The sequence below is a fragment of the Medicago sativa genome, chromosome 6, assembly GCF_051527215.1.
Source record: "Medicago sativa cultivar Bolivia chromosome 6, Bolivia_mono, whole genome shotgun sequence".
Classification (NCBI taxonomy): Eukaryota; Viridiplantae; Streptophyta; class Magnoliopsida; order Fabales; family Fabaceae; genus Medicago; species Medicago sativa.
The window spans coordinates 69,839,948-69,851,831 of NC_140754.1; the positions used below are offsets into that span (position 1 = coordinate 69,839,948).

At 30.0% G+C, this 11,884-nt stretch overlaps 1 pseudogene; it reads left to right on the top strand.

The window, feature by feature from the left end:
• Positions 1-336: 336 nt before the first annotated feature.
• On the top strand, positions 337-4,799 carry LOC146916555 (uncharacterized; annotated as a pseudogene).
• The last annotated feature ends 7,085 nt before the right edge of the window (positions 4,800-11,884 follow it).

Below are 11,884 nucleotides of genomic sequence, written 5' to 3' on the forward strand. Positions count from 1 at the left end.
CAAAATTATATTCCTTTTGTTAATTGGTTCGTAGAATATTTTCTTGAAAAAACTAAAACTGAAATTATGGTTTTAAAATCTAAACCTTGGAATATTTTGGGAGGAGATTCTATTAACTATCCTTTTCCCCCTGAAAGAATAATTAATTTAGGAAAAAATACTGAAGCTGTGGCGTATAATAGTACGTATCTTGGTCAAAGAGTTGAGGATGCTCATATAACTATTCAAGAGTTAAACTCAATTATTAGATCTCAAAATTTTACTAATGCCTATTTAACTTGTATAGGAGATCATTTTTTTTCTCTTGATAAGGAAATTACTGATTTAAAAATTTGTATGGATAAGCAAATTGCCAACCAAAATTTGATTTTAGAAAAAATTGAGAAAAATACTTCTCAAAGTTGTAAAAATATCTCTACTCCTATAACTAAGGAAGCTCCTATTATTCAACCTCCTACTAATATAGAAGGATTTAAACTTGATAGTGATTCTAATGAATTTATCTCTATTCTTGAAGAGAAACTTAAGAAAATAAATCTTAATGTTCTTTCTCATAAAAATGATTCTGATAATTCCAATAATTCTGAAGATTTTGATAGTTCTGATAGTGAGAAAGAAATTGATCAATTAACTGCCATGTTTGCTAATCAGGACATTAATAGAGAAAATGCTGAAATAAACCCTGTTTATACCAAGAGGTCTGTTGACAAATATTATTACGAAAGACCTTCACCTCAAGATTTACTTTATGAAGAAAATGATGTTTATCAAAACTCTTATTCGGGAAGATCCATTTATGAATGGAACATAGATGGGTTAAATGAAAAACAAATTGTTGATGTTACACAAAAAATGCTCATGTATTCTACTATATGTAAACAACATGGTAATACTGATAGCACTATAGCTGCTTTTATTACAACTGGATTTGTTGGACAACTTAGAGGTTGGTGGGATTTCTATCTTACTGATACCCAGAGGAAATAAATTCTTTCCCATAGAAAACTTGTTAAAACCGAAGCCTCCACTAGTGAGAATCCAGTTTATAGTGTTAATGAGGAAGATGCAGTTTATACGCTGTGTTTAGCCATCTTACAAAATTTTATAGGAACCAGTATTCCTATAGGAGAAAGAATTTCTACCTTACTCCAAAACCTTAGATGTCCCTCGCTGACACATTTTAGATGGTATAAAGATACCTTTTTATCCAGATTATTTATGGTCCAAGGTTCTAATAGTAATCATTAGAAAGCTAAATTCATAGATGGTTTACCCCATCTATTTGCTGAAAGAATTAGACAAACTCTCAGAAACAAAAATGATGCTATTAACATCAACTATGATAACCTTACCTATGGTATGATAACCAATACCTGTATCCAAGAAGGATTAGCTTTATGTAATGATATAAAGCTTAAGAACCAGCTTAAAAAGCAAAAGTTAACAGAAAAACACCAATTGGGCGAATTCTGTGAGCAATTTGCCTTTGATCTTGGAAAACCACCCGGTAATAAAACTAAGGGTAAAGAAAAGTGTTCTAAAGATAGAACTTATAAATCTCAGAGAAATTCTAAGAGAACTTCTAAAAGAAGGAGACATAAGAAAGAATACTCTAAGAATAAACTTAGAGAGGATATTCCTAAATCCAATAGGAAAAGGAAAGCTGATAAATTTTCTAAAGGTATTACTTGCCACAAATGTGGAAAGGCTGGGCATTATGCTAATCAATGCTGGACTAAAAAGGCCTTAAATGAGATTAAAGATGATAATCTTCGTACTCAACTAGAGAAATTTCTCTTAATTAATCCCGACTCTGAGTCAGAAATATCTGATAATGAGGTAGATTTCATTAATGAATCCTCTTCTGAGGAATCCTCTTCTGACAATAATAGTTGTCTATGCAGTGATGAAATTGATTATTGGAAATCAATTGTTAATATGAATGGTTTAAATGTTCTTACTGAAGAACAAGACAAAACTTTAAAGATTTTAGAGTCTATTCCAGATAATAATCTGAGAAGAAAAATGATTGAATTTCTTATAAAAGATAATTGCAAAAAAGAATCTCCTCAAATTATTGAGGCACCCTATCAGATTAGTGAAGTTTTATCTAGATTCCAGGAATCTAATATTAGAGAAACTCTTGTTTCTACTAACGACTTGAAAAGAGAAATAAATCTCTTAAAATCTGAAATATCTTAGATTAAAAAGGATAATAATATATTATTTACTAGACTTAGTGTTTTGGAAAAATCCAAATTAAAAGAAATTGATACTTCTAAAGAAAATAGTCCTTCTAGTTCTGAAACTTATTTGAATGCTCTTCAAAGAGTTACTTCTCAAAAGTGGTTTATAAAAATCACCTTATTTGTTAAGAAAGATTTTATTTTAAAAGATGAAATTGCTTTGGTTGATAGTGGTGCAGATCTTAACTGCATTCAAGAAGGGATTATCCCTACTAAATATTTTTTAAAAACCACTCAATCCCTTACTCAAGCAGGAGGGGATAAACTCCAAGTAAAATATAAATTACCTAACATTTATATTTGTAATCAAAATATTTGTTTACCTACTCACTTTATTTTAGTTAAAAATTTAACTCATAGAATCATTTTGGGTACTCCTTTTTTGCAAAATATCATGCCTATCACTAATATTGATCAAAGGGGTATTACTACCTCTATTAATAATCAAAAAATTATTTTTGAATTTATTTGAGATCCTCATACTAGAATGTTAAAAGAGGTAAAAGTCCTTCTTCTTAAAAAGGAAAAAAAATTATGTTTTCTTAAAGAAGAAGTTAATATTTTAAATATTAATGATCAACTTAATAAAGAAGAAATCAAAAGACAAATTAAGTCTTTAGAACTACAATTTCGTAATGAAATTTGCAATGATTTGCCCAATGCTTTTTGGGAAAGAAAGAAACATGTTATTTCTTTACCTTATGAGGATGATTTTGATAAAAAAACATATCCCCACTAAAGCCAGACCGGCTCAAATGAATCAAGATTATACTGATTTATGTAGAAAAGAAATTCAAAGTCTCCTCGATAAGGGTCTTATTAGAAAATCTAAGTCTCCTTGGAGCTGCACTGCATTTTATGTAAACAATGCTGCAGAAAAGGAACGAGGAGTTCCTAGACTTGTTATAAATTATAAACCCCTTAATAAGGTGTTAAAATGGATTAGATATCCTATTCCAAACAAAATGGATTTTCTAGATAGATTATCTACTTCCTTAATATTTTCAAAATTTGATATGAAATCCGGTTATTGGCAAATTCAAATTAAAGAATCTGACAGATATAAAACTGCTTTTACTGTCCCTTTTGAGCAATACGAATGGTTGTCTTGCCTTTTGGGCTCAAAAATGCCCCTTTTGAATTTCAAAATATTATGAATGAAATATTCAATTCATGTTCCGATTTTATAATTGTTTATATTGATGATGTTTTAGTCTTTTCTAAAACCATTGAGCAACATTTTAAACATTTAAAAATATTTAAAGACATTATTAAAAGAAATGGTTTGGTGGTTTCTTCTCCAAAAATGAAATTATTTCAAACTAGAGTGAGATGTCTTGGCCATGAAATTGATAAAGGAACTATTATTCCTATTCATAGAAGTATTGAATTTGCTTCTAAATTTCCTGATGTTATTACAGATAAAAAACAATTACAAAGATTTTTGGGTAGTCTAAATTATATTTCAGATTACTATAAATACTTATCTAAGGACACAACTATTTTATATAATAGATTGAAAACTAATCCTAAACCTTGATCAAATGAACATACTCACGCTGTTCAAGGAATTAAAAACAAAGTAAAATGTTTACCATGTTTATCTTTAGCCAATCCTAAATATTTCAAAATTGTTGAAACTGATGCTTCTAATTTAGGATATGGAGGAATATTAAAACAAGTTATTCCTGATAATAATAAAGAAGTTTTTGTTCGTTTTACTTCCGGAAAGTGGAATTCCACTCAATCTAAATATTCTACTATTAAGAAAGAAATGCTTTCTATTATAAAGTGCATCTCCAAATTCCAGAGTGATTTATTATACCAAAAATTCTTACTTAGAATTGATTGTAGTTCTGCTAAATCAATTATTGAAAAGGATGTAAAAAATTTAGTTTCAAAGCAAATTTTTGTTGGATGGCAAGCTTAATTATCTGCCTTTGAATTCGATATTCAGTATATTAAAGGTGAAAATAATTCACTTGCTGATTATTTAACTCGTGAATTTTTGCAGGGAGAATGACAACCCCTTATAGGGGTAGAGGAGGCCGCGGACAATATGGTTGTGGTCGTGGATTTGGGAGTAGCAATAGGCTACCTCAACTTGAAACCAACATTCCTCTAATAGGGGATTGGACAACGATTCATTACAATAAAGGAAGGCAAATGCCGTTACCTTTTAAGAAAGAAGAAGCATCTTCTTCTTCCACAAGTAAGATAATATCTTAAAAACAAATTGCAGTGGAGGAATCTCCTCAAGAAAAGATTTTTGAATTTTTTGAAAATCCTGTTACAGAAGATGTCATGTATATTAATGACAAAGATTTAGATTTGACCTATAATGATAGCTGGTCAATCAAAGAAAGATATATTGAATCCAGAGGATATCCTGGTCTCTTTGGTAAATCCAGACCAAATCTAGAGATTTTGCTGATAGTCACTGGATCAGTGACAATTACTCATAATTACCATAACAAAGATCCAGGAAGCTTTATAAGCTTCTCAAAATGTCATATTAATAAAATATTATCACCAAAAGATTCGGGTCTTTGATTGGTGGTTAAAATTTGGACCATCTTTAGAAATTTTACCAGAAGAATTGCAAAATTTGTACACTTCCTGGTGTGGTAAAAGCCTCTTAATTACTAAAGTGGCATCCAGTAAAATGATTTTTCGACAATGTCCATGTCTTTATTTTAGTAAATTCCAAATACCTTGGATTTGGAGATGGTCTATCATCATCTCAAAGAATAAGTATAATATTCCTCTTATCCAAAGAAACTTTTTAGTTTAAATGGTGGACAAATATGACTGTTGAAGACATTAAAGCAATAGCTTCAAATGTTTCAACCACCATCAAAATTGATGAGAAAAGTTCTACTAAAGAACAAAGCTCTCAGAACTTTTCTCTAGATGAAATGAAAAAATATTTTCAGCGGAAATATCCTCAGGAAAATGAAGATCAAATTAGAATCCGAGTTTTGGATTACATGAAAAAACAATTTTTTAATTCTTTCCCAACAAAGGCTTCATCCAATGAAGATGAAATGTCTACTTCCTCATTAGGATCAAAAGATTATTTTGAAGAAGATTTAGCAGGAGAATCTCAACCTGAAGAAGAACCAATTACGGAAGAATTTTGGGATTCGTTAAAAGCTCATGTAGCAAAATAAGTCCAACAATAATAAGAATTCTATGTCATGGATTATGTCACCAAGAGACAATCTCTGCACCACCACCAATTTTCAAAAGGGAATCTTTCTTTAGTCAAAAAATAATTATGGTAAAGACATGGAAGTGGTATGAGTCACCAAGACAATTATTATGGTGTATAACTATTTCACCAATAATGGTGAAGACATAACTTTATGGTGTCACCAAATAATGTAGACAATAAGTCACCGTAGTATCTTTTCTTTACTTTTCTTTTTGAAATTTTGTAAAAGTTTTTTGTTTTGATGTGATCATTGTGAAAGTGTCGATGGGGCCCACAACGTATCCGGCTTAAACAGTGATTTTGTCTTGTTGTAATAATTTAACTGACCGGTTACCGGATTATACAGTAACTTTTTACAGGTTCAAATAGTGAACCATTTTTCCCTATATACGGGGAGTTAGTTTTCATTTTTAAGTACGCTTTTCTTTTCTCAGTTTTAATATCACTTTGTAACCTCTCCTTTTGTATAATAAAGTTTTCTTATTTCCATACTTACTCTGCATATAAAAATATTTCCGCTGATTCCAATTGACGTGTTGGTGTCATCGCCTTTACGTTTTGCCGATTCAGGTACCTCCTTTTCTTTTATTTTCTCTAATTTCTCTAATTGTAATGGCAATTAGAGGCTAAACATTTGTTATGGTTTAGATAAATACTTAGTTAAAATTAAGTATGTGTAACATTGTCATGATCATATTACCTTTTAACTCAAACAAAAAGAATTTTGGGACAAATCTGGTGTTCTTTTTCTTGACCACAAACTCTTTTTTCCGGGGTGGAAGTGTTAGAGATAGGTCTTTTGAACTTGAATTTTTGTCAGATTAATGTTCGAAGTCTTGTTGAGAGCTTTGCTCTTCTATCCCTTCGGGTTGATAGGTTTTAAAGACTTTTAGAAAGTTTTTAATGTTTTATTTACCTGGTAATAAGATAATGAGAAAGTCTCACATACTATGTTTCTACTTTGTTATTTAACTAACCATAACACTGTTTGCCTGTCTTCTTTATGGAAGAAAATAATGAAGAACAAGATCAAAATAATCTGATCAAAAATCAAGAATTAGTCGAATATCCAAAAAATTTGGAAAAACTAAACAAATGGGTTATCCCAGCTGTTCCCTCAAATCATATTTATAAAAAGGGAATGTTCGACTTAATGGCTAGATTTGCAGTCAAGACTATTGAACAAACTGTTCAAGTTTCTAATAGTACTCAGAATATTTATTTTTTAAAACAAAAAGATTTAGAATCTTTTAAAAAGTATACGTTTGTTCATATTGGGTTAATACAAATTGCTATTAAACCTTTAACTTTACTTGGATTAAATACCAGCCTCATGACATATGTCAGAGATGGTAGATGTAATAATTTTCAACAATCTCTTGTTGCTGTTATAGAAACCAGCCTTTGTCATGGTCCAGTTTATTTTGAAATATCTTCTAATCTGAGCTTATCTTTAACTGACAAGCATTTATTTAATGCCTTGCAAATGAATATTCATACGAATGGGTATGATTTTAAAAAGGGCAGTGAAGTTATGGCTGTGTGTTACAGGGTTTATTATAAAATCTTAAATACTTTAAACCCTAAAGCAAAACTAATAAACTTTCAAGGTTCTACCGCTCTTGTTCAAACAAATTTGTTGACATCTAATATTGATACCAATAAATTGATACAATGGAACGAGATAACTTTTCCTGAAACGTGGACTTTGCCACATGCGATTGAACCTGAACCTATCAAATAACCCAGACAACTGAAGGGGAAGTTGAGATTAAATTTAATTCTCAAAGAAGTTTTAAGATACCCAGAAGTATATCTTCCCGGTATTCTTCCAATGATTTTTATTCTACTGGGTATATATTCTGGTACTAATGAAGGTAAGAAATCACCTACAGAATCTGAAATGAGTTTGCATGGATTTAAGACCAGGGAGTGAATGGAGAAAACTCATCAACGATGAGTTTATGACTAATAGATATTTTGAATTTAGAAAATGGTATTTCAATAAGTTTGCTGACTGAGAATTAGCCCAATTCAAAGAGGATTATTATAACAATCTTGTTATTACGCAAAATTATATTCCTTTTGTTAATTGGTTCGTAGAATATTTTCTTGAAAAAAACTAAAACTGAAATTATGGTTTTAAAATCTAAACCTTGGAATATTTTGGGAGGAGATTCTATTAACTATCCTTTTCCCCCTGAAAGAATAATTAATTTAGGAAAAAATACTGAAGCTGTGGCGTATAATAGTACGTATCTTGGTCAAAGAGTTGAGGATGCTCATATAACTATTCAAGAGGTAAACTCAATTATTAGATCTCAAAATTTTACTAATGCCTATTTAACTTGTATAGGAGATCATTTTTTTCTCTTGATAAGGAAATTACTGATTTAAAAATTTGTATGGATAAGCAAATTGCCAACCAAAATTTGATTTTAGAAAAAATTGAGAAAAATACTTCTCAAAGTTGTAAAAATATCTCTACTCCTATAACTAAGGAAGCTCCTATTATTCAACCTCCTACTAATATAGAAGGATTTAAACTTGATAGTGATTCTAATGAATTTATCTCTATTCTTGAAGAGAAACTTAAGAAAATAAATCTTAATGTTCTTTCTAATAAAAATGATTCTGATAATTCCAATAATTCTGAAGATTTTGATAGTTCTGATAGTGAGAAAGAAATTGATCAATTAACTGCCATGTTTGCTAATCAGGACATTAATAGAGAAAATGCTGAAATAAACCCTGTTTATACCAAGAGGTCTGTTGACAAATATTATTACGAAAGACCTTCACCTCAAGATTTACTTTATGAAGAAAATGATGTTTATCAAAACTCTTATTCGGGAAGATCCATTTATGAATGGAACATAGATGGGTTAAATGAAAAACAAATTGTTGATGTTACACAAAAAATGCTCATGTATTCTACTATATGTAAACAACATGGTAATACTGATAGCACTATAGCTGCTTTTATTACAACTGGATTTGTTGGACAACTTAGAGGTTGGTGGGATTTCTATCTTACTGATACCCAGAGGAAATAAATTCTTTCCCATAGAAAACTTGTTAAAACCGAAGCCTCCACTAGTGAGAATCCAGTTTATAGTGTTAATGAGGAAGATGCAGTTTATACGCTGTGTTTAGCCATCTTACAAAATTTTATAGGAACCAGTATTCCTGTAGGAGAAAGAATTTCTACCTTACTCCAAAACCTTAGATGTCCCTCGCTGACACATTTTAGATGGTATAAAGATACCTTTTTATCCATATTATTTATGGTCCAAGGTTCTAATAGTAATCATTGGAAAGCTAAATTCATAGATGGTTTACCCCATCTATTTGCTGAAAGAATTAGACAAACTCTCAGAAACAAAAATGATGCTATTAACATCAACTATGATAACCTTACCTATGGTATGATAACCAATACCCGTATCCAAGAAGGATTAGCTTTATGTAATGATATAAAGCTTAAGAACCAGCTTAAAAAGAAAAAGTTAACAGAAAAACACCAATTGGGCGAATTCTGTGAGCAATTTACCTTTGATCTTGAAAAGCCACCCGGTAATAAAACTAAGGGTAAAGAAAAGCGTTCTAAAGATAGAACTTATAAATCTCAGAGAAATTCTCAGAGAACTTCTAAAAGAAGGAGACATAAGAAAGAATACTCTAAGAATAAACTTAGAGAGGATATTCCTAAATCCAATAGGAAAAGGAAAGCTGATAAATTTTCTAAAGGTATTACTTGCCACAAATGTGGAAAGGCTGGGCATTATGCTAACAATGCAGGACTAAAAAGGCCTTAAATGAGATTAAAGATGATAATCTTCGTACTCAACTAGAGAAAGTTCTCTTAATTAATCCCGTCTCCGAGTCAGAAATTTCTGATAATGAGGTAGATTTCATTAATGAATCCTCTTCTGACAATAATAGTTGTCAATGCAGTGATGAAATTGATTATTGGAAATCAATTGTTAATATGAATGGTTTAAATGTTCTTACTGAAGAACAAGACAAAACTTTAAAGATTTTAGAGTCTATTCTAGATAATAATCTGAGAAGAAAAATGATTGAATTTCTTATAAAAGATAATTCCAAAAAAGAATCTCCTCAAATTATTGAGGCACCCTATCAGATTAGTGAAGTTTTATCTAGATTCCAGGAATCTAATATTAGGGAAACTCCTGTTTCTACTAACGACTTGAAAAGAGAAATAAATCTCTTAAAATCTGAAATATCTCAGATTAAAAAGGATAATAATATATTATCTACTAGATTTAGTGTTTTGGAAAAATCCAAATTAAAAGAAATTGATACTTCTAAAGAAAATAGTCCTTGCTTTGGTTGATAGTGGTGCAGATCTTAACTGCATTCAAGAAGGGATTATCCCTACTAAATATTTTTCAAAAACCACTCAATCTCTTACTCAAGCAGGAGGGGATAAATTCCAAGTAAAATATAAATTACCTAACACTTATATTTGTAATCAAAATATTTGTTTACCTACTCACTTTATTTTAGTTAAAAATTTAACTCATAGAATCATTTTGGGTACTCCTTTTTTGCAAAATATTATGCCTATCACTAATATTGATCAAAGGGGTATAACTACCTCTATTAATAATCAAAAAATTATTTTTGAATTTATTTGAGATCCTCATACTAGAATGTTAAATGAGGTAAAAGACCTTCTTCTTAAAAAGGAAAAACAATTATGTTTTCTTAAAGAAGAAGTTAATATTTTAAATATTAATGATCAACTTAATAAAGAAGAAATCAAAAGACAAATTAAGTCTTTAGAACTACAATTTCGTAATCAAATTTGAAATGATTTGCCCAATGCTTTTTTAGAAAGAAAGAAACATGTTATTTCTTTACCTTATGAGGATGATTTTGATGAAAAACATATCCCCACTAAAGTCAGACCGGCTAAAATGAATCAAGATTATACTGATTTATGTAGAAAAGAAATTCAAAGTCTCCTCGATAAGGGTCTTATTAGAAAATCTAAGTCTCCTTGAAGCTGCACTGCATTTTATGTAAACAATACTGCAGAAAAGGAACGAGGAGTTCCTAGACTTGTTATAAATTATAAACCCCTTAATAAGGTGTTAAAATGGATTAGATATCCTATTCCAAATAAAAAGAATTTACTAGATAGATTATCTATTTCCTTAATATTTTCAAAATTTGATATGAAATCCGGTTATTGGCAAATTCAAATTAAAGAATCTGACAGATATAAAACTGCTTTTACTGTCCCTTTTGGGCAATACAAATGGATTGTCTTGCCTTTTGGGCTCAAAAATGCCCCTTCTGAATTTCAAAATATTATGAATGAAATATTCAATTCATGTTCCGATTTTATAATTGTTTATATTGATGATGTTTTAGTCTTTTCTAAAACCATTGAGCAACATTTTAAACATTTAAAAATATTTAAAGACATTATTAAAAGAAATGGTTTGGTGGTTTCTGCTCCAAAAATGAAATTATTTCAAACTAGAGTGAGATTTCTTGGCCATGAAATTGATAAAGGAACTATTATTCCTATTCATAGAAGTATTGAATTTGCTTCAAAATTTCCTGATGTTATTACTGATAAAAAACAATTACAAAGATTTTTGGGTAGTCTAAATTATATTTCAGATTACTATAAATACTTATCTAAGGACACAACTATTTTATATAATAGATTGAAAACTAATCCTAAACCTTGGACAGATGAACATACTCACGTTGTTCAAAGAATTAAAAACAAAGTAAAATGTTTACCTTGTTTATCTTTAGCCAATCCTAAATATTTCAAAATTGTTGAAACTGATGCTTCTAATTTAGGATATGGAGGAATATTAAAACAAGTGATTCCTGATAATAATAAAGAAGTTTTAGTTCGTTTTACTTCCGGAAATTGGAATTCCACTCAATCTAAATATTCTACTATTAAGAAAGAAATGCTTTCTATTATAAAGTGCATCTCTAAATTCCAGAGTGATTTATTAAACAAAAAATTCTTACTTAGAATTGATTGTAGTTCTTCTAAATCAATTATTGAAAAGGATGTAAAAAATTTAGTTTGAAAGCAAATTTTTGCTGGATGGCAAGCTCAATTATCTGCCTTTGAATTCGATATTCAGTATATTAAAGGTGAAGATAATTCACTTGCTGATTATTTAACCCGTGAATTTTTGCAGGGAGAATGACAACCCCTTATAGGGGTAGAGGAGGCCGCGGACAATATGGTCGTGGTCGTGGATTTGGGAGTAGCAATAGGCTACCTCAACTTGAAACCAATATTCCTCTAATAGGGGATTGGAAAACGGTTCATTACAATAAAGGAAGGCAAATTCTGAAGGTGAGAAAAACACAAGAAGGGGGGTTGAATTGTGTTTTTAAAAATTCTTCGTTT